We start from the raw sequence: 21483 nt of genomic DNA, 5'->3' as shown, positions 1-21483 counted from the left end.
AAGAGAGAGACAGGAGAAATCATGATGTTTGGCAAGGTGCTTTGACTCACACTCACACCTCCAGGACTTTGGGAGGCCTGGATGGGTGGGTTCCTCTAGGTCAGAATCTCCTTACCAGCCTGAGCAAAAACAAGACCCCACCTCCACAAAATATAGATAAAAATCATCAGTATGTTGCAGTGGAGACCTACCAATTTTGTCTTTCCAAAGGTCAAATCTACAAGGACACCCTAGACTGTGAGCTCATGGCCTCCTTGAGCCAGACAAATGCCTTCATTCCTTTCCAGGCAGACTAATGCTGTGATTCCCTAGTTCAAAGAGAAAAGATAAAATAATAATAGATAAAGAAAATTAAAAACACAGTTATATAAATTGAAGGGAAAAAAGGGAATTCTTAGTTGTTGTATGAGAAATTTATGTAGATGGAATGAGAAAAACACCAAAGGAGAAGGAAAAGGAGAGAAAGAAAACAAATAAAGAATAAAAGGGGCTGAAAAAAACATAACCAAAATGGAGAAGCCCTTACTATTGAAGAAAGTAAAAATGAAAAAATAAAAATACACCCAAACCAAACCAAAACCAACAACAACAACAACAACTAAGGAAAAATTTGGAAAGAAGTAAAAAAAGAGAGAGAAAAATATGTATGTGAGCATATATATGTACATATACACACACACATACATAAATTTCAATATATTACCTGGACAATAGGTGGCGCTGTGGCATTAGGAGAAGGAAAACACTCCCACCCACGGTTCTGTTTAATAGTTTCAGAGGAAACCTGAACTTGTTCTTCTGACCTACTTGCCCCTAGTCAGGGCCTGGTCACTTTGCCATCATTCAGTCCTTCTGGGATTAGGATCCCAAAGCTCTCACTAGATCTCTCAGGTGGTACATCTTGATTTTTCAAAGAGTGCCTCCTGATAACAAAGTGGCTTTCCCCAGGAGGGGAGAGGAGCTCAACTCACCCCAAGGATGGCTGCCCGAGCTCAGCAGGCACAAGAGCCAGCTGTGCAGTAGGACCCTGTGAACTCTTTCGCCCACACAGCTTTCCTACAATGGTAGTCTGCCTGTAGCCAAGTGATGGGAACTTCACCCTGTGCAGCACACAGTCACTCAGTCTCGGCTGCCTAACACTGCTTGAGTTTCCTTGCTAATCCAAGCCCCTCCAAGGCAGTCCAGGGAGCAGTCCAGTACAAAAACAAAAACTACAAGATACCTCTTTCCCACCTCCAGTCATCCATGGGAGGCCCACAGGCCAACCTCTTCTTGAACCCTGGCACTTGACCTCTGTGCTGGTCCTCCTAAGCTCCAGCTCTCCTCTTTGGCTCCTGGAGTCCCCTACTGTTTCACTGTGCTCCCCAGATTAATGTTTCTAGGTAGGTTCCCCTAGCCAGAGATGGCCAAAATCCTTTGTCCTCTGTCTCACTGAGAACAGCTGGCAAGGAGATGTCTTTAGTCCACCATCTTGCTCTGCCTCCCCTTTGTCTTTAATTTTTGACAGTTTGTTTATAGTATGTGCTGGTATAGTCTTATGTGGATTGAATCTGACTGGTGACCTTGACCTTCCTGTACCCAGAGATTTATATTTTTTCCAGGCTTGGATGTTTTCTGCTATTATTTATTTGGATAAATAATTCCTTTGACTCTCCCTTCTCCTTCCTGAACTCCTATACCTCAAAATTTGCTTTCTTGATGCTGTCTGATACATTTCATAGATTTTCTTCATTACTTTCATTATTTTATCTTCTTCCTGCCAAATTATTAATAACTTGTTGTATTGTGTTCTTTTGGTGGTGTTTCCTTTTTAAAAATGTTTCTTGTTGCCTTATGTTGATGTCTATGCATTTTGAAGAAGTAGTATTCCATTTGGTGCAGATTGGCTTTGTCTGTGAAAACCTTTTACTGGTCAACCTATCTGGAGATTCTGGGTAGGCTATCTGGCATGATCTACAGTGGGCTTGCTGCTAGAGTCTGGCCTTGTTGTCTGGATCAGTAAGTGAGAAGGCCTGGCATATAGGGCCATAGGTTTGGGGCTAGAGCTTAGATCCACTGAGGTGGACTTACTGATTGGGTTCATGAGGGTGGGCCTAGAGCTTAGATCTTGTATCCATAATAGCTACTTTAGAGTCTAGACTCATGGGAGGCGGGCCTGGGTCCTGGGTACATGTAGACTGACCTGGTGCTGAGGTAGGCCTAGAGCCCAAATCCAAGCCTGGGTCCTTAGAGCCTCAAACCACAGCTGGCCTGGTAGTGGGACCTGTTGGAGTGCACCTGGATCCTGGATCCACTGGCGTCTTAGGACATGGGGAATGGTTCTCAACCTTCTTAATGGATTGGTGGCTCTCAACCTTCTTAATGCTGTAACCCTTTAATATAGTTCCTGTGGGTCACAACCCACAGATTGAGAACCGCTGGTCTAGATCCTGGTGCTGCCTGGTACATAATGCCTGGGTCTTCCAGGCCTTGCCTAGAGCCTAGCACTGTGGGAACTGGCCTGGAGCTTGAGTCTACTGGGACTGGACTAAAGGTTGGGTGTGTGGATACTGGCCTGGAAGCCAGGCCCATGTGGGTTGGCCTGGGTCCTGAGGCCATGGAGGCCAGCATAGAACCTGAGTCCACAGTGACAATCCCAAAGTATGGGTCAATGGGGGTTTGTCCAGTGAGCACTGGATCTATTGGGATAGGATCTGCCCCTGGGCCTGCTGGAGCTTGGGTCCATAAGTATTGACCAGGAAGATAGGGCCACAAGAACCAGCTTGGGCACCAACCTGGCCTAGAGTCTGTATCAGTGGGTGCCAGCCTAATGTCTAAATATCATGTGTATTAACCTGATGATTAGGGATATGTGGCCTGGCACTAGGGAAGTACTGAAGTCTGGGGCCCTGGGGGTTCACACAGTTCTGGGGGTGATTTAGAGTCTGGGTCTCCTGGGGCTGGCCTGGCACTGGCCTGGCACTAGGGTGAGTCTGAACTCTGGAGTCCATATGACTGGCCCAACATTTGGGCAGGCCTGGAACTATAGGATCTTGCCTAATCCCAGAGTGGATTTGAAGGCTCAGTCTGTGGGTACTGGCTTGAAGTATGGGACCATGGTTGCCTGATCACTGCTGGGTTTTACTGGAGTGGCTGTGATATAAAGGTCAGAGGCAAAGTCTGTTGCTCACTTCTTTCCCTTTCCTCCAAGTAAAAGGTTATTTTAACCTTTAATCAAAGAGATTGGTTTTAAGTAATTGGCTCTCATGATTATAGAGACTGCCAAGTCCAAAATCTGCAGGCTAGGCTGGTAGGCTGGAGACCTAGGGAAGAATTAAGGTTGCAGTTCAAGTACAAAGATTGTCTGTTGACAAAATTCCTCAATGTTGTGCTGCCTGGGGTTGAGACAGGAGTGTAATACTGTTTTTCCTACCCTCTTTAATTAATATGTCTTTTCTTATTTCTGTGCCATACCCAGGTGCTAAATAATCTCTCACCTGGCTTCCTTAGCTTTTGTTAAGGTATTTCATCCATGACTGTTGCTGAAACAGAAGTTTCTGCATGGGCACAAGTGCCGGAAAGTCCTATTCTGCCATCTTGTTGATACATTCCTAGCCTTCTTTATTGGGTCATTTTAAAGGCAACTAGTCATTATGTTGATGTGTAGTGGTTAATGTGATCATTAGCAAAAGGGTCATGTTTCCTAAAGGGAATATAAGCTGCTAGCTAATAAAAAGAAACACCTTTAAAACCAGATGTGGGTAATTAGCACATTTGCACCAATGGTTCTCTACCCTTGTTTAAGACAGTTCAATTTAGCAAACAGGTTTTGAGTGTCTATTAGGTATGGATGTGTACTGGGTGTAGAGGATATATAAGGATATCAAGTTCCCTCAAAGAACTTATAAGAAAGAGAAAGACATTTAAAAATGGCTATAAATTTTTAGCAATAACACCATATTTGCTAAATTTGTGAAGAGATACAGATAAAATGTTAATCAGTTTTAGAAGAAGAGAAAACATTCACTAAGAAAAATTCAAGAAAAGCTCCAAGACAGTTGGTTTTTAAGATGAACTTTGAAAGATAGTTAGGATTTTGCTTGATACAGTTGTTGAGGAAGACAATTATGGGGAATTAAACAAATCCAGTTATGCATTCACATACTCAAACCCTCTTTAATTCAACGAACTTTTATTGAGTGCTTATATGTTTGAGGAATACAGAGACTGATAAAACAAAGTCTCTGCACCCAAGATTTCAGTTACTTTCAGCTCAAATGTTTCTCTTCATGGGGAAGGAGGAAAAAAAAATAGATAAACAAATGATCTGAAACATAGTATGGTTAGAATTTAACAAAGGTCATTAATTAAATTCTACATGTATTAGTCAGGGTTCTCCAGAGAAAAAGAATCAATAATAATAGGATACACACATACATACACAAACACGTATACATACACACAGAACACATATTTACACATATACATACATATATGGGGGAGAGACAGAAAGAGACAGAGACAGAGACAAAGAGATTGATTTTAAGTAATTGGCTCTCATGATTATAGAGACTGCCAAGTCCAAAATCTGTAGGCTAGGCTGGTAGGGTGGAGACCTAGGGAAGAATTAAGGTTGCAGTTCAAGTACAAAGATTGTCTGTTGACAAAATTTCTTTCTGCTGAGGGAAGGCCAGCCTTTTTATTATCAAGGTGTTCAACTTGGATGAAGCCCATTCACATTATGGAAGGTAATCTGCTTTACTCGAAGTCAACTGATTTAAATGTTAATCTCATCTAAAAAATAACCTTCATGGAAATGTCTATAATAATGTTTGACAAATAGAACAAATTTGGTCCCAGTCTGTTAATCACAGTAGCTGATAAAGTGACATACTCAGTGTGTAAACTTGAGTTCAGCCATGAATATATATGTAGGACTGAGGGGTGGATTGTTGGGAGAGGTAGTTGGCTACCCACCCTGATTGTCCCTGCATGTTCTTGCTGAGGTTTATCTACCTTCTGATAAATAGGAGTTTTTGTAGCTACTCACATAGACAACGAACCAGGTCAAAGTAACCACAGCATGACTACCACATAACTGCCCACTCATGGGAGAAGGAATCCTGGCTTATTTCCTACTGCTACAGTATTGGCTCCTTGCTTAAAAGGTGCTAGACCCTTGGCCCTGAATCCCTCCACTGCAGCTCAGACCAAACTGCATGTGGAGCATGAATTTGGGTCCACTGCATTTTTCCTATGGGATTTGGCCAGGAGAACTAATGCAAATATGCTAATGCCCATGCTGCTTATTGTGCATGAGTATATAATTTCTTCTGTTTCTTATCTAGGAGTCCTGGGTCTTCTGCCTACATTCATAAAGCAGCAAAGGCTAACTTATTAGCTTGAAAATGATAAATCTTGGGCTCTTTATAGTTCTTGACAGCTGTATGATGATAAAAATGGGATGCTGTCTTGTTACAGAAAGTAACAAGACTTTCTGTAAGAGGAAGGACAAGGACTTTTCAGGCTGGGTTTGAGGATATAAGACTTCCCAGTGGGTGGTAGTAAATGCTCTCACCAAAATAGTGAGTGAAGTTGAGAATAGAGATCCCCAGTGTCCTACCTGTTAATGAACAAATGTTGAGTTAATTATTTTGAGGCTGAGCATAGAGAGGTAGGATTGAAACAAGCCACGAAAATAATATTTTTGTTCTTGGTCACTGTCCTCAGGTGAATGAAGGAAAGGATGTTTGTTATAACAATGGGGCAGCAAGTTCTGTGACCCCACCCTAAATTCAATGTGGCTAATATTGAGTCAAGGCATTCTCAAAGTGAAATAGATGATGTCAGTAATTAAGGACTTACCACCTGCCATGAAACTTTGGATAGACTGAAACATTGGACATTCATTTGGTTGAGCTGTAAGCAGCTGCCACACTGCTCAAAACTGAAAATAGTAGTAGCCAAACCAGTCTTAAAAAAGAAGAAATCTTCATTTTTGAACTCGCACTTACCAATTCCAAAATTTACTAAAAAGCTACATAATCAAGAGAATATAAAGAAAAACAATAACAACAATAACAAAATCCCCAAGTGGCAAAAAAGTGAGTCTGGTACTGACATAAAGATAAGTATAAAGACCAATGGAATAGAATTGAGAGTATAGAAATAAACCCTTACATTTATGGTCAATTAATTTTTAAGAAGGGTGCAAAATAATTCCATGGGAAAAAGCAGTCTTTTCAACAAACAGTACTGGAATAACTATATCCACATGTAAAAGTATAAAGCTGGATCTCAGCAAATATCATATATAATAATTAATTCAAAATAGATCAAAGAACTAAATATGAGCACTATATATAATATAGCTTATATAACCATAAAACTTTTCTTTTGAGACAGAGTCTCATTCAGTTGCCTTGGGGTTGAGTCACGCAACCTCAAACTTTTGGGCTTAAGTGATTCTCTTGCCTTAGTCTCTCAAGTAGGTGGGACTTCAGCCACCTGCCACAATGTCCACCTAGTTTTTTCTGTTTTTAGTAGAGACAGGAGTCTTGCAGTGCTAAGGTTGGTCTCAAACTCCTGAGCTCAGACAATCCACCTGTCTCGGCCCCCCACAGTGCTAGGGTTATAGGCATGAGCCACAGCTTGTGGCCATCATAAAACTTTTTAGAAGGAAACATAAGAATTCATCTTTGTGACTTTAACTAGACATCAAAAGTGTAAGTGACAAAAGAAAAAATAAACTGGATTTCATCACAACTGAAAACTACTGTGCTTAGAAGGATACCATCCAGAAAATGAAAAGACAATACACTGATTATTGGACTGCTGGTCTCCAGTTCTATATGTAAGAAGTTTTGAAATCTCCATTGCTTTCTAAGAACATGCAAAAAGGTGAAAAGACTGAAGAATCAACAATTCTTCTTGGATGAATTAGGGAAAGAGGACCTGGGACAAACTGCTGCTCTCTAAGACTGGAGAGACAGACAGGTGAACATGAGGAGTTATAGCTTACTAGATCAGACAATCTGAACTGTAACTGATGAACTGCTAGAGGCTCAGTGTGGACAAGCCTGAGAATTAAAAACTCTGGGGGATTCAGTCATGGGAAAGTCCCCACACTTTTGTGAGTTTTACCTCCTGGAGCTTTACCAGGTTCTTACAGCAAGTATTGAAGAAAAATCCCCTTATACTTCTGGGAGGAAGAAGAGAAAAAGCCATTCTGAAATACCCAGAATACTTTGTTCTTCTTAATAAGTCATGTTCTCAGAAGAAACTTGTTATCAGAGACTAATTGCTCGGTTATTGTCAGATCTTAACTGACAAGGAAAGGAATATACCCAATTCCAGTCAGCTTTTGCCTTTCATGCAGCAGAAGGAAAATACCAACTCCAGTTTCCTACCGCCATCTTTTCACACTTCTGAAATTCACAGTCCAGAGACATAGGCTTACTAAAGTCTAATACTTAATCATAGGACTATAGAATGCTTTCTCTTCCCCTATACCTGTCTACCACATTACTAAAGGCCTATTTATAGTAGTTTCTTTTACCTGGTACATCATGTCACCGCTGTCAAGAAAAATTATAAGGCATACTAAAAGGCAAAACAAAAAAACAAAAAAATAGAAAAATTCAATTTTAAGGGCTAGAGGAAACATTAGACATGGGAGGGATATTAGAATTACTAGGCCAGAAATTTAAAACAACTACGATGAATGTGCTAAGGGATCTAATGCAATGATTTTCAACTGGTGTGCTGTGAGAGAATCCTTAGGTGTACTGTGAAAAATTTTAAAGATCATTAATTAAATTATTTTCAAAAGAAGTTCAAAGCACAGTAAGCATATTCTTTTTTATTTTTACTCTTTTTTTTTTTTGATCAACATAATTTAAATGTACCATGGAAGTTTAACTACAGGTTCAAGTATGGAGTGAGATAAAAATGGTTGAAAACACTGCTCTAATGGATAAAACAAGTAATATGTAAATATAAATGAGTAATATAAGCAGAAAGATGAAATCTTAAGAAAGAATCACAAACAAATGCTAGGGATCAGAAACAAAGACTGCCTTTGATGACCTTATTGGTAGATTGGATATGGCTGAGGAAAGAATCTCTGAGCTTAAAAAGCAAAGAGAACAAAAACTGAAAGAAACAAAACAGAGCCAAATATCCAAGGACTGTGGGATAACTACAAAAGATATATGTATGTGTAATTGGAATACTAGAAGGAGAAGAAAAGGGAAAAGGAATAGAAGAAATAACTAAAAATAATAATGACTACAAGATTGGGTGCAATGGCTCACACAGGTAATCTGAACACTCTGGGAGGCTGAGACAGGAGGATTGCTTGAGGTCAGGAATTAGAGATCAGCCTGAGAAAAGAGAGACATTACCTTTACCAAAAAATAGAAAAATTAGTTGGGCATAATGGCACACACTTGTAGTCCCCACTACTCAGGAGGCAGAGGTAGGAGGACTGTTTGAGCCTACGAGTTTGAGGTTGCTGTGGGCTAGGCTGAGGCCATGACACTCTAGCCCAGTGACACAAGACTCTGTCTCAAAAAAAAAAAAAAAAGTGACTAATAATTTCCCAAAATTAATGTTAGATATCAAACCACAGATCCAAGAAATTCAGAAAACATCACACAGGATAAATAATCTTTTCCTCCCTCCCCCAAAACTATTCTTAGGCATATCATTTTCAAAGTTCAGAAAATCAAAGATAAAGAAAAAATTTTGAAAGAAGCCAGAGGGGGAGAAAATCTTACCCACAGAGAAACAAAGATAAGAATTACATTTGACTTCTTCTTAGAAACCACATAACCCAGAAAAAAGTGGTGTTATTTAAGTAAAAGTATTTTGGAATACTTAAACCTCTGAGAGTAAAAAACTACCAATCTAGAATTCTGTAACCTATAAAATTATCCTTCACAAGTGAAGGAGAAACATAAATTTTCTAAAAAAGAAAAAGTTGAGGGACTTGTTGCATAATATCAATAAAGTTTCCTCAATTCAGCAAAAAAAAAAAAAAGGAAGAAAAAGACGTTCTTTAGAGAGAAAGAAAATAATACAGTAATACAAATCAGAAACATGCATCTACATTAAAAAAACATGAAAAAAGGAGTAAGTGAAGACATAATAAAAATTTTATTTTTCTTCTTCTTAAATGCCTATCAGATAATAGTTTTTTCAAAATAAAAATAGCAATAATGTATTCAGTTATGTGTGTTTATGTATCTATCATATATACATATGCTTAATATATGAGTAAGTTGAATGACAATAATAACACAGGGATGGGTGGAAGAAATGAGAATAAAAAGAATGACATACCAAGACCAAGTGGGATTTATCCCAGGTATAGAGGCTGGCTCAACACTTGACAGTCTACCTAAGTAACCTCTGACATCAATAGTCTAAAAAGGAAAAATGACACGATTGTAACAATAGATGTAGGAAAAAGCACTTGACAAAACTCAATACCCATTCATAATAAAAACTCTCAATAAATTAGCATTGAGGGGAAATTCCTCAACTTGAAAAAAGAACATCTATAAGAACATCATACTTAATGGTGAGAAATTAGATTTCCCACTAGATCAGAAACAAGGCAGGAATGTCTTCTCTCACTACTTCTTTCAATATCATAGTGGAAGTCCTAGCTAATATAATAAGACAAAAAAAAAAAAAAGAAAAGAAAAAGGGGGAACAGTGATTTAAGGAAATAGAACTATCTTTGTTTGCAGATGACATGACTTATCTATGTTGAAAATTCAGAAAAAGCAACAACAAAAAGCTCCTAAAACTAATAGGCAATAATAGCAGAGCTTCTGAATACAAGATTAATATACAAAAGTCAATTGCTTACCTAAATACTACCAACAAATAAGTGAAATTTGAAATTAAAAACAAAATACTATTTACATAAACACCCCCCAAAAGAAATACCTGTATATAAAGTTAACAAAATATGTACAAGATCTATATAAAGAAAACTATAAAACTATAGAAAAAACAAAGAAGAAATAAATAAGTGGAGAAATAGTCTGTGTTCATGGATATAAAGACTCAAAATTGTCAAGTTGTCAGTTCTTCCCAATTTGAGCTATAGATTCAAGGCAATCCCAATCAAAATTTCAGAAGATTGTTTTGTGGATATCAACAAACTGACTCCAAAATTTATATTGAGAGGCAAAAGACTCAGATTATTCAACACAATGTTTAAGGAGAAGAACAAAGTTGGGCTGAGACTACCCAACCTCAAGACTTCCTATAAAGCTATATTAATCCAGAAAGAATGGTATTGATGAAAGAATAACCAATTAGATCAATGGTACAGAAAGGAGAGCCCAGAAATAGATCCCCATAAATTTAATCATCTGATCTTTGACAAGGTAACAAAGGCAATAAAATGGAACAAATATAGTGTTTTCAACAAATGGTGTTGGAAGAACAGGAAATCCACATGCAAACCACTCCCCCAACTCCAAAACTAACAGAACAAAAACCTTGAATCTAGATCCAAATCTTACAACCTTCACAAAAATTAACTCAAAATGCATCATACGCCTAAATGTAAAATGCAAAACTATAAAATTTATAGAAGATGAGGAATCTTAGATGACTTTGAGTATGATGATGACTTTTTAGATATAACACCAAAGGTATAATCCATGAAAGAAATAATTGAAAGGGTTAGACTTCATTAAAATTAAAACTGCTTTGCAAAAGTCAATGCCAAGACATAAGAAGACAGCCATAGGTCAGGAGAAAATATTTCCACAAGACCCATCTGATAAAGGACTATTATTCAAAACTTTGAGAATTAAAGAACTCTAAAAACTTAATGATAAGAAAAAAAAAAAACTCAGCTCAATTGAAAAATGATCCAAAGATTTTAACAGTACCTCACCAAAGAAAACATGCAGATATTTAAAAATGTTCTACATTGTATGTCCTCAGGGAAATGCAAGTTAAAACGATAATAATATATCACTACATAATAATGGCCAAAATATGGAACCTAGATAATACTAAATGCTGGCAAGGATGTAAGGTAATAAGAACTATGATTTATTGCTGATAGGAATGTAAAATGGTATAGGCACGTTGGAAGACAGTTTGGCAGTTTCTTAAATAACTAAACATACTATTGCTATATGATCTAGCAATTCTACTCCTTGTTTGGTATTTGGCCAAATGAGTTGAAAACTTACATTCACACAAAAACCCACACACGGATGTTTATAGCACCTTTATTCATAATTGCCAAAACTTGGAAGCAATGAGATGTAGGTGAATGGATAAATAAACTGTGGTACCATTTAGACCAGGGAATATTATTTAGCACTAAAAAGAAACGCACTATTAAGACAGAGGAGGACATGAAAGAACCTTAAATGCATATTATTACATGACAGAAATCAATCTCAAAAAGATAAATACCATATGATTCTAACTACTTGACATTCCGGGAAAGGCAAAATTATGGCAACCATAAAAAGATCAACAGTTGCCAGTAGCTCTTGGGAGAGGGATGAATAATAGGTAGAGTAAAGGCTTTCTAGGGCATGAAAATGCTCTATACGGTACTATAAAATGGATACAGACAATATGCATTTCTCCAAACTAATAAAATGTACACCACCAAGAATGCAGCCTAACGTAAACTGTGAACTTTGGGTTATTACGATGTGTCAATGTAGGAACACTTATTGTAACAAATGTACCACTCTGCTGGGGACAGTTAAAAATGGGGGATGTTACACCATCTGTGGGATGCAGGGAATACGTGGGGAATCTCTGTAATTTCCTCTCAATTTTGCTATGAACCCAAAACTACTCTAAAAAAGTAGAATTTTTAGAATGTTAGTAGAATTTTTAGAATGTTAGTAGAATTCTAACACATAGAATTAGAGAATATATTTGAAAGTCATTTTTATGAAAGAGGACTTATATTATAAAAACTCTGTTAACTCAACATTAAAATGCATTTTAAAGAATAAGGTCAAAGTCAAAAAATGATTTTATTTGAAAAATAAAGCATGAAATGAGAGGTGCAGGATTTCAAAGATTCTAAAACTAAATGCACAAGCTGACGTTGTAACTAAATATTCCGTTACCGAAAAATTGTTAGTAGCATATTTAGAATGGTCAACAATGGTAATATTATTATGTTCCTACTAAGGGAAGGTACTGTTTTAAGCACTTACAAGAACCCTATGAAATATGGACCACTAGCACCACCGTTGTACAGATGATGGAAGATGAGGGAATCTGCCAGATGAGACACAGCAAGTAGCCAGTGGAGCTGAGAGTCATATCCAGTTCTGTCTGACTCCAGGGCCCAAGCTCTTAAGCACCAAGCTATCCTGTCTCCCTGGACACACCATGTACAAAGCACCTGGTGTGTAAAAGGCTGCCTTATATCTTTCCATTAGTAAGGAGTGCACTGCAGCCCCTAGAATCCCAGTCACTCAGCATCTTTAGAATTCTGTTAGGATAGACTGTACTCAGGGCATCATGGGGAGTATAAATATAGGAGAGGTGACTTCTGTTTTCAAGGAGCTTACAGGTGGAGGGAAGAAATCGGAAGTAACCTAACAACTCCAATGACAAAAGAAAGCGGTAAATGTATTCTTTGGGTAACTGATACTATAAATGACTACTAATGACATCTTATTGCACAAGTTTTCCCTAATTCTTCCCTCTACTCCTCCCTTCCAGCCAGTAATAATATTCCTACCTCTGAGGTCTAGAAAGCCTATTGTCTATTGATCATTTGGAGCCTTTCCTCCCTCCCTTGCTTTTATAAATATTTATTGAGTACTTCCTATGCAGAGGACCTTATGATAGGCTCTGGGGGATACTGAGTGAACAAGACAGACCTTAGCATACATCACCTAGTAACTATCTTTCCAAATTACTGCTTGGTTGCTTATGCTGCATCACCCCAAAGAGATTATAAATATGCTGAGAAAGAATCTAATTTTATTCTATGTTTCACAGAAACTAAAACAGTGCTTTTCTTTGGTATATGCCTTAACACCCTCATAGGAGGTTATCAATGAAATTTTTTTTTTGGTAGTTTTTGGCTGGGGCTGGGTTTGAACCCACCACCTCCGGCATATGGGGCTGGCGCCCTACTCATTTGAGCCACAGGTGCCAGCCACCAATGAAACTTTAAACATATACAAAAATAGAATTGCATAACAAGCTCCCAAATGTTCTGCCCATTCTCATTTCAAAGTCTGGTAACAGGTGACTGAGGATACAAATGGAGATGTCTGGGTCAGTGACAAGGAAACAGTAGATAGCAGGCTCAGTTGGGGATGCCAGACATAGGAGCAGGCAATTGGATATACCATCTTTATCTGTGTAAAGGGCAGCAGACAGGAAGTAAAAGGGTTTGCCAAGTGCTGGTGGCAAGGGCAGGGTAAAAGATGGGAGCTTGAGCTAAACTGAGTCAAGTAGTGTGCTGGGCACCTGGTGCCTGGCTGTGTGTGGTCTTAGAGGCACTGCATGACCTCTGCTGTGTGACTGAGCCTCCTTTGCCCCCTACAGCCTTTGTAGGTATTATTCCACGACTCCTCTGATGGCTGCCTCTTCAGTGAAGACTTCTTTGGCTACACTTTTTAAAGAAGTCTCTACTCCTCATTGTTCAACATAGCAATCTGTTTGCTTCCTGCACAGCATTCTGAGTTTTGTAATTAATTATTTGTTAGTTTGCTTACCTAGTTTTAGTCTCTTCTAAACTAATCTCCACTGAGGGTACAGTGTCTTTCCCCTTCAGCTTTATTTCCTTAGAAAATATAATAGATGCTCAGTAAATATTTGTCCTATGACTGAATAATTGGCAGCACTATTTTGTTAATATCCCAATAATTGAAGCAAGAGTTGAGTGCCAGAGCATAGAGGAAAAGGAAAAGGTAATTTATAACTTAATTACGGCAAAGGGAAGCCTCTAATCCAGTCGTTCTCCATTGTGGCTGCACATCAGAATTAGCTAGGCTTTAAAAAAGTACCAACACCTGAGATCTTCTATAGACCAACTGAATTGGAATCTCTGTGGAAAGGTATTTTTAAAAGCTATCATGTGGGGCGGTGCCTGTGGCTCAAGGAGTAAGGTGCCAGCCCCAAATACCAGGGGTGGTGGATTTAACCCTGGCCCTGGCCAAAACTGCCAAAAAGCTATCATGTATAGCCTGGCTTGAGAACCACTACTCTAATGAAGAAAGGGGATAAGGGCAGCGCCTGTGGCTCAGTGAGTAGGCGCCAGCCTCATATACTGAGGGTGGTGGGTTCAAACCTGGCTCTGGCCAAACTGCAAAAAAAAAATGGCCAGGTGTTGTACTGGGCACCTGTAGTCCCAGCTACTCGGGAGGCTGAGGCAAGAGAATCACCTAAGACCAGGAGCTGGAGGTTGCTATGAATGGTGACGCCAGAGCACTCTATCGAGGGCAAAAGTGAGACTCTGTCTCTAAAAACAAACAAACAACAACAACAACAAAAAAAACAGCTATACGGATTGTGACAAGATCAGGGTAGAAGATAGGTTGCTAGAGTCAAATTTAGAGTAAATAAAAATGGTGTGTTCTATTCAATCTTTTCAATGCTTAAAACCAAATCAGGGATGAAACAAGAAAAAAGTGATAAAAGTTGAAAGTTAAGTTAGTAAGTGAGGTACCTACTGACTGATAGGTTTTCTAAAATCTTGCAAATAGTGTATTACATTTAAATATTAATTAAAAACCAAACTTATGTTTATTTGTTCTATTTCTATCTCTAAAAGAACTTAAGCTTTTATTTAAGCAGAGCACCACAAAAACAATTGAGTTAGAAAAAACCCAATGTATTATCTTTGATTCTGATGGTCGCTTTTATCAGAGGCTTATTTATTGGTTCCTAAAGGTCATAACCAGACATTACTGGGCTCATGATGTTTGCAAATGTAATATCTAAGATGAAATAACCTTAAATTTGTCATATTGTGGCATTCACAAAAGAGTCTTCCAATCTGTTAAAGGCCACTTATTTCCTTCCTTTCTTTTTATCTTCCTCCCTCACTCCCTCTCTTTCTTGTCAGATCATCTCTGGATAATTTCTAGTGCTTTTGGTGAGCTGATAGGTTAGGTAAGATACAGTCTTCTCAATCCAGAGCTGATGTCACTCCTCACTATCTGCTGGTTGCTTTGAGGATGGCATACTGTGCTTCTAGGCTCAAGTGCAGGGACACTGTAATTGCTTCTTCTCCCTAATTTACTTAGGTTGCCACACAATTTGCTGTAGCTGTAATTCCTCAGTATTGCAATCTGGGAACAATACAAATGGTTGATGGCAGAGTGAGATTTTCAATTGCAGTTTCTCAGTGATTCACATAATGTGCTGTCATTAGCACTTTGAAGTGACATATCATGGTTTCTAGGGCTTATTGGGCCATTATAATACCAAATAAAGATGTTAGAGCTAGCATTGCAGCCTTGTTACTGCCTTAATTGCCTTTACTGGGAAAGGTTGGCAACATCTTCTCTAGAGTGAAATAAAATGTAATTTTTAGTTTGTCTTTAACCATTTGTAGTCAATCTCTCTCAAGTGCAGAGTCACAACTTTTTTTTCTAATTTTCTACTAATTTAACTTTTACCAAAAAATCTACTTTTCATACTCTAATCATCTACCTGAGTTGATTTCCAGATATCTGAGTAAATATTCAAATTTATATTATCTCACCACAGTTATGTCCAGGTTATTAATGATTATCATTGTGATTTAAGGAATTTTAACAAAGAGACTTTATAAAGAATAAGAGCAGTTAACATTTATTGAGTATTTACTATGTGGTAAAAGATACATATGCGCTGGCTCATTTAATCCTTTCCACCAACCTTTAGAGGTGGATACAATTATTGTCTTCATTTTGTCAGTGAGAAAATTGATGGTTACTGAGATCTAGTAATAGACCCAAGGACACAAAGCTAGTAAATAGTAGAGCTGAGTTTGAAACGCAAGTCAGACTGATTCCAAAGCCAATACTTTCAAGTAGTACATTGCTCCCCGCTCTCAACCCCAATACTTCCCATTTTACATTTTACAGAGGCAGAAATGAAGATTCATGTAACAGAAAATTATGGTGCTGCATTTTGAGGCTGCATCTTTCCATTTCAGGTCCAGAGCTCTTTCTACTTCCCAGGGGTGAGCTGTTACAATGCTAATGTCATTGCGACATGCTATGCTCACTGCTCAGGCTGATAAATAAGCAAGAGAGGAGAACTGGTAGTAGTGAATCAGAGAAGCTTCTGTGTAAATGCATCAGGGGTGAAAGACCTGCCTGCCTGTTCAGATGGAGCAAGGCACAGGCTCTGATCTGACCAGCCAGATTGGAGAGTCACAGAGGAGAAAAGAAGCAAGTCATGTCCACTGGGCATGCAGCCCAAGTGCTTCGGCCACTGACATGGAGCCAACCTGAGTCTCAGTGATTGATCCTGCAGCCAACGATGCCCTTCTCTCAGCAGCAGCAGGCTCCCACAAAGGCAGGCTGCACATGGAGAAGTCTTTGTCAGGGCCCCTAATGAGAGGATTGGGTTTCACATCACAGCCACCCCTAAACAGGTTCACTCTGATTCTTTCATCTTCCTGATGGCTCCCACGGGAAAGAAAAGAAAGAGAAAGGAGGCTATACCAAGAAACAGGTCACAGGCTGTTTTGGTTGGGTTTTGTACCTCCCCAGCTTGACCACCTCCAGGTCTGTAGCTTTGAAATTCTTTAATTTTCACACACACTGTGTGGCCACTGGATAGTAATGAGAAAAGCTTCTTCAGGTTTTAATAATCCATCCACCCCTGGGAAATAAATGCCTCTGTACCTTTGCACATGCTATTACCTCTGTTTGGAAGATTATTCCCAAATCCCAAAATGCCATGACTCACTGGAAAATAAATGCCTCTGTACCTTTGCACATGCCATTATTGCTGTTTGGAAGATTATTCCCAAATCCCAAACTCTTCTTTCTGTGGCTGTGAACTTGCCCTTCTTTAAGATCCAGCTGAGGTGTTTTCTGCTCCAGCAGCCTTCCTTGATGCTCCATGCTTGCCCTCCACCCAGTCTAGCCTCTGTATTCCTCTTGTGACTATAAGCATTTCACCATAGGCCCTGCTAACTTATTGCTTTATTTCTACTATCAGTTCCTTAAAGCAGAGATAGTATCTCCAGTGTTTTTAGCACAGTATAACATAGCATGAGTGTTAGTGAATGAATAAAACATAAACGATAAATTTATATTTGCTTACCTAATTAAAACACTTAATCCTTTTGAAATATTCTGCTTTTTTCATTAAAAAATAGTCTTCTCATATTTCAAAAGCAATGTTTATTACAACAACTTTACATGTAAAAATCCACAGAAAAAAATTCAAATTGTCTATAATCCCACCACCCAAAGAAAAACCATTTTAACATTTAGATGTAGTCCCTTTCAGTAATTTTATATGTGTATGTATATATCAAGTCTGAATCCTATTGTCATAACTAATTTTGTCAAGGATAGTAAGTTTTGGAGGTTGATAGAAATGTTATTTTGAATCTCAATTTAAGTGATGGGAAAACTGGAACACAAAGTTACACATCTAATTAATGGCAGAGCTAGGATTAGAACCCACACATCTTGCCATAGTTTCAGGCTCCTGCTGCTCTCTGTGATGCCTCCTAATTGGGTGGTGGTCTTCTTGCACTAATTCAGCATCAACAAGGCATGGGATTTTAACGGGGTGCTCTTTCTCAGCAAAGAGAAGGATTTACAGTGAGCCTGTGTCCACACCCTGGCTATGCAGTGCATAATGGGTACAGCCTCTAACGTTATGAAGGGAACAAGAATGAGGCACCTAGGATCATGTATTAGGCTAACCAACTGCATTAGGCAGGCACCAGTAGGAGTCAGTTCCTTTTCACTGGCCAGATAATATCTAACAGTGATAGCCTGTCACAGAACATGTCACTATGGGGCTACAAACAGAGGTTCAACTTCACCATTGACTTAGCGAGTTATACTCCAATCCATGACCAGTGACTATATTCCAGGACGGTGTACACAGCAGGTCCTCAACAAGTATGCAAAGAGCCTAATCGACTGTATGTTATTATTCAATATAAGCAGTGGGCATAAAAGAATGCTAACAGCAAATGTCCACATCACTATGCCCAGTGTAGAAAAAGTAACCGAATGTGATACAGATTTTTATTTTTTTCTAAATAGAGAAGTAAATTGTAATGTTGCAAACACATACCAAATGATTATCTCTGCAGATGAAGGGGCCATATTTTATTTATGTGCATGTCCCTAGAATGCCTAACACAGAGCCAGATACATTTGAGGCATCAATGTTTTTTAAATTGATTTATATTTGTGTGGAGACTGCTTTTTCTAGCCTGGCGTGGGAGTTCAGAGATTTTGACTAGTAATTCACCATTCCTTTCCCTGAAAGCTCTGTAAATCAAGCTTTTAAAAAAAGTAGCAAGCTAAATTCCAAAACCCTCTCTGTGGAGAAATGCCCACGGCTGGTGGGGTCTGGACTATGTCCACCGAATGCGCAGATCTTTTCTACACAAACAGCGCCTACTCCCAAGGGAGCCCATGACTGACTGACCGGCTGTGGAGACTCACATATCCCCTTTTTCCCAGTGGCAGGGGGGTCAGGGGAAAAGGGTGGGAGTCAGATGATGAAGCACGGCTGAACTAAATATTCTTCTCTTCCCAGGAAAAGTAAAATCTCACAATAGGAGGAGGGTTGGCACTTTTCTAGAGGAATAACCATGAAGAACATGGGATATAGTTGAAAATTATCTTTTCTGGGGACAAGTTCCTCTTTTAAAGGGCCATCCTCATATTCTTTCTTACCTTATACTGGCACTATTGGAATGGTCCTGGCAGAGCTGGGCTGGAATGCCACAAGCTGAGATTAAAATTGACTGGATAGGGGAAGGAAACTATGGCCTATAGGTTGAAGAGCCATAAGCCATGATGTTCACTTCTTCTGAATTTATCCAAGAGCACTGGTTTGGGGAGGCAACCAAAAAACAACTTCCTAATCCCCTAAGCCCTTAACAAACTCTCTTGAAGATTTAATCACAATGTAAAATCCACAAGTTTTTATTGGCAGTATTTAGTTATCAATTGCTCAATTCTCTGAAGTGGCAACCAATACGATTCCCAGGTCTGTCTCCATTACACATTCCAGGGGCCTGTTGGCAATGTCTGTCAGATTGGTGTTCTGGTCTACTCTTGTAAATTCTTTCCAGGGGAGGCTTAGGACACACTCTCCCAGCTGCCAAGTTCTCTACTTATAAGGTGCAGAATTTATTAGCGCAAAGAAGGATAAAAAGAAAGCCTGCTACTTTTTAAAGTGCTTTTACATACGGTTTCTGTATTAAAGCTTGGTGTTTCCAGAAATACAGCTGCCCGGCTCATTTGAGCCTTTGTGCTAAATCAATGGAACTTGTTTTTGCTTCCTATGAATTTCTATGAGCTCAGCTTCCACCACATTATTGTCAACTGAGGTCTGTTGTGCCATGCTTTTAAAGGAAATCACTGGCAGCAACCCTCATCTGGGGAGAATAAAGCCATAAGGACTTGTACCTTTAATTTACACGTGGCCATGCAAAGATACACAAAGGATTGATATGGAATTCAGGTTTGTCCATCTCTGGAAATGAAGCCTATCTAGTCACCCCAAGACCATCTTTTTCTAGACTGTTCTCTTCAGTTTCCAAGCATGTCTGTTTTCATTCAGACTCAATTCTTAGGCAAAACTGGCCTCAGATCACAGCAAAGACACCTAAGATAATACTTCAAGAAATAGTACTGCACAGTGAAAAGAAAATTCTAAGATTTAGAACTGGAAAATTCTGAGTGTTTCAGTTCTATTACTTGTCTGACCTTGGATAAGTTACTTAAAGCTTTAGTTTCTCTTTAGCAAAATAGGTATAAGTAATCACATTTGTTTCATCAGACTGTCTTCAGAGCAATTATGACAAATTGCAATTATATTATTTATATGTTTATTTACTGCTCATTTCCTAGTATGATTCACTACAGTATAAACTACAAGAATTCAGGGATCTTGTCTTTTTTGGTTCACCACAGTGGCCCATTACCAGGAATAGCAATGAGCACATAGTTCATGATTAAGAAGAGTGAATGAGTGATGGAAGGAAAAAGAGAAGGGAAAAAGAACAGAAGAAAGTGTTCAGGGCACTGTTGATGGAAGTTCTCAATATTTCTGAAAGTTATCTATAAACTATTAAGCATCATTTCCATTACTAAAAAAATGTAACTAACATTTGAGGCATTAATTATGCTAGGGTGATCTTTTTAAATGGAAGTCAGATCATACTACTGCCCTGATTAAAACCTTCAAATGGCTTTTCATGTGACTTACAATAAAAGCCAAACCACTTTTAGCTTACAAAGCCCTACGTGATCTGAGCCCTGCCTACGTTTCCAACCAGTCTCCCCCTTCTTGCCACGTCCCGCTCACTCTGACTCGTGTTTCCTCACATGGCAAGTGTATTCCTATCTCGGAGCCTTTGTGTTAGCCTCTTCTCCCCACAGTATTATTCATTTACCTATTCCTAGTCTCCTCTTCAGGATGTAATAGTCAATAAATATTTCTGTGTGACATTACATATGTTTAATGCTTACATTTCATAGATAGTTTTCTAATTATTTTCTTTTATTTTCACAGGTATACAGGCTAAAACAAAACAAAACAAACCTCTGTGATTCCAAACTGATAACTCCCTCTTCACGCCTTTCCACTCCGGCACCCTCACACACACCTTGAGCAAAGTGCCCTTGTGCTATGAATGAAAGCAACTGTGCCAGTTGGTTTTAATATTTGTGAGTTAATTGGAGTATTGGAGTCATGCACACCCTGGGATACAATAACTACAGGATTCTTCTGAGCATGGAAATGCTATTGTTGGCAAGAAATAAGCTATTCTTGGTTCTGGGGTTGGAAGGCCCCTGGCTTAGGCTTGGAGGTGAAAGGAGTGGGTAGAAATAAGAAGAGGGAAACAAATGGTGGGGACACTTACTGGTTCCAGTTTGGGTCTGTTTACTGTGGATGAGAGAGCAGCCATAGTTCTGCAGGGAGAGCACTGGACCAGGGCACAGGAACAGGTTCCAGGGCTGGCTTGCCATCCCTCCTTTCCTGCCCAACTTCAGCCTATCAGTTCTTTTGTTAAATGAGGCTGAACTGGATTATCTCGAAGGAGAATCTCACCTCTGAAATTCTATAAGTTAATGAGAGGAGTCTGATCTTTTGTTGTGACTATGATGTCTGTGCAAAAGGATAACCTGTGTAATGTTTTTGATAAGCATAGCTTTTCTGGACTAAGACGCAGTCACTAGACAAACTCAGATTTCTGCTTTTGCCATTCTACTTTATTTTTTTCTTTCTTTTACCTTCCTAGAAAAGTTCGTACTCTAGGCAAATCCCCTC

The 21483-nt window shown here is 38.9% G+C and overlaps 1 protein-coding gene across 3 annotated transcripts in view; it reads right to left on the bottom strand.

The window, feature by feature from the left end:
• The window catches only part of HPSE2 (heparanase 2 (inactive)), an 807441-nt gene that overhangs the window by 121779 nt on the left and 664179 nt on the right, over nt 1-21483 (bottom strand). The gene's annotated exons all lie outside the window — the stretch shown is intronic.

The sequence above is a fragment of the Otolemur garnettii genome, unplaced genomic scaffold (genome assembly GCF_000181295.1).
Source record: "Otolemur garnettii isolate 467f Iridium unplaced genomic scaffold, OtoGar3 scaffold00021, whole genome shotgun sequence".
Lineage (NCBI taxonomy): Eukaryota > Metazoa > Chordata > Mammalia > Primates > Galagidae > Otolemur > Otolemur garnettii.
The sequence above is the reverse complement of the archived record's forward strand: the minus strand, read 5'-3'. Positions and strand labels throughout refer to the sequence as shown.